Genomic DNA, 2,949 nt, shown 5'->3' with positions numbered 1-2,949 from the left:
TTGCAAGATTATTGTGATTAAATTGTTTCAAGGTTGGGATGCCCTGTTACTTCATATAGTCTTTTATATGCTTATTAGTTTTTATTAATCGTTTGAATTGACATAGTGAAATGCAAGAGATTGGTTTAATTTAATGAGTATGTATGTGCAATAACATGTTTGCTTACTAGAATCTGTTTAGTCGGTTGAATTGACATAGGGATATGTCAAGAGATGGATGAATTTTTGTTTGTAAATTTGATCATAAGTTAGCAAATTACCGGGTTGCTGTGAATTTATTCGTAACAATGTAAACATGAGTTTAATAATTCTAAGTTAAAGAAATATAACTAATCCAACACAAGTATGTTACATTAATTAAATATTATTTGAAATCGTACACCAGAACTCTTTTGTTTTATTTTAATTATTTACTTAGTTTTTAAATAGTTTTTAACCATATTTTAAAATCAAATTATTTTTACCTCGCCAAAGTGTTTTACAAGTACTTTCATAAATAATTCTTTTTTACAGTCCCTGTGGGTACGATAACTCGACATTTACTTGTCACTTTATTACTTGTTGCGATTGTGTACACTTGCACATTTTTCCGTCGTACCAAGTTTTTGGCGCCACTGTCGGGGACTGTTTCAAAAAGTCATTATTTGTGAATTTGTTAGTTTTACATTTTGGTTTATTTTTCTGTTTAATTTTTAACTTAATTAATTTTTCTTTGATAATTTCAGGTGTTTATGAGTATTGACCTGATTATTGACTTACTCCCTGTAGACCCTGAGATAGAACGAACATTTCGATAGCGAAGAAGACACGCGAACCAGAGAAGAACTGAAGGAATGAATTTCGAGAATATGAATCAAGGAAATAGAGCAAACCTTGCTCAAAATCCTATCCTTATTGCTAACGATAGGGATAGAGCCTTAAGACAATATGTTGTGCCAGTATTTAACGATCTTAATCCAGGTATTAGGAGACCCAAAATCGAGGTAAAATAATTTGAGCTGAAGCCAGTCATGTTCCAGATGCTTCAGACAGTGGGTCAATTCAGTGGAATGTCTACAGAAGATCCTCATATTCATTTAAGACTATTTATGGAGGTGAGCGACTCTTTCAAATTAGCTGGAGTTTCCGAAGATGCATTACGATTGAAGTTGTTCCCATACTCACTAAGTGACAGAGCTCGAGCCTAGTTGAATTCATTGCCACCAAACTCAATTTCTACATGGCAAGAGTTAGCCGAAAAATTCCTCATGAAGTATTTCCCACCAAGAAAGAATACTAAATTGAGGAACACGTTCACTGCCTTCCAACAAATAGATGATGAATCCTTGTATGAGGCGTGGGAACGATACAAAGAACTAATAAGGAAATGCCCTCATCACGGAATCCCACACTGCATCCAACTTGAGACATTTTATAATGGTCTCAATGCTCACACGAGGATGGTTGTGGACGCTTCTGCTAACGGTGCTCTCCTTTCTAAGTCTTATAATGAGGCTTACGAAATCATCGAGAGGATCGCTAGTAACAATTATCAATGGCGACCAATCGAGCCGCGTCAAGAAAACGAGTCGTTGGAATACATGAAGTGGATGCATAAACCTATCGCATATAATCAAATTTAACTTATTTAAATATCATTCTATTCAATTTAATCCATAATTCATTTTACTACAAATTTACTATTTTACCCTTAAACATTTAATTTCTTTACAATTTAGTCCCTAGCTCACAAAAATACAAATTCATGCAATTTAACCCACACCCATGCTAGCCGAATTATACATATATCCATAGCAGCCCATGTTTTTCATTATATCACATTTCACCATGAATTTTACACATTTTACAAATAAATCCCTAATTTGCAATTTTAACCAAAATCTCTTAACAAATGTAGTTTATCTAACAACAACCATTCATTTTATACTATTAAACTTCAAAACACATACATATTCATCAATGGTAAAACCCTATAATTTTAACAGTTTTACAAATTAGTCCCTGGGCTAGCTAGATTAAGCTACAACAACTCCAAAAACATAGAAATCATTAAAAACAAATCAAAATATCATACCTAAATGAAGAAATGAAAAAATGGCTTCTTCCCTTTCATTTTTCGATTGAAAATAGATAATGGAAGATGATGATATTTTTTTTATTTTAATTAACCTTTATTTATTAATTTTCTAAATTAACCTTTAAAACATTTGATAATTACACAAAATACCAAGCCGTTATCATCCACTAACTCATTAATGGGATAATTACCACATAAGGACCTCTACTTTAAGGTTCCATAGCAATTAGAAACCTTTAGCTAATAGAACTCAAGTTTTGTAATTTACGCGATTTAGTCCTTTTTATCAAATTAAGTAAGCAATTGATAAAATTTCTTAGCGAAATTTTTATACGACACTACTAACATGCTTTGGACATTAAAATAATAATAAAATAAATATTACAACCTTGAATTTGTGGTTCTAAAACCACTATTCTAATTTGACTAAAAATAGGCTATTATATAAGCAATTGTTAACTGGAAACCACCGAAAAATGTGTCTGAAGTCAAAAGTTTTCTAGGACTAGTTGGATATTATTAGAGGTTAGTAAAAGGGTTTTGATGATAGCTTCTCCAATGACATGGTTGTTACAGAAATATGTGAAATTTGAATAGACCGATAAATGTCAGCAGAGTTTTGAAAGATTGAAAATCTTGTTGATTAAAGCACCCGTGTTGGTCTAGCCTGAATGGGGTAAAGAATTTGTAATCTATAGTGACGCATTATTGAATGGTTTAGGCCGTGTCTTAATGCAAGACGTTAAAGTAATAACTTATGCATCTAGACAACTAAAACTACATGAAAAGAATTACCCGATGTATGATTTAGAATTGACAACCATTATTTTTGCACTAAAAATTTGGCTACACTATCTGTTTGGTGAAAAGTG

At 32.0% G+C, this 2,949-nt stretch overlaps 1 non-coding gene across 1 annotated transcript; it reads right to left on the bottom strand.

The window, feature by feature from the left end:
- Positions 1-1,277: 1,277 nt before the first annotated feature.
- On the bottom strand, positions 1,278-1,384 carry LOC121205655 (small nucleolar RNA R71). The gene has a single exon (XR_005900731.1). It is a non-coding gene; the product is annotated as a small nucleolar RNA R71 (small nucleolar RNA).
- Positions 1,385-2,949: the final 1,565 nt, after the last annotated feature.

This window comes from Gossypium hirsutum, chromosome A08 (genome assembly GCF_007990345.1).
Source record: "Gossypium hirsutum isolate 1008001.06 chromosome A08, Gossypium_hirsutum_v2.1, whole genome shotgun sequence".
In the NCBI taxonomy this organism is placed as follows: domain Eukaryota; kingdom Viridiplantae; phylum Streptophyta; class Magnoliopsida; order Malvales; family Malvaceae; genus Gossypium; species Gossypium hirsutum.
The sequence above is the reverse complement of the archived record's forward strand: the minus strand, read 5'-3'. Positions and strand labels throughout refer to the sequence as shown.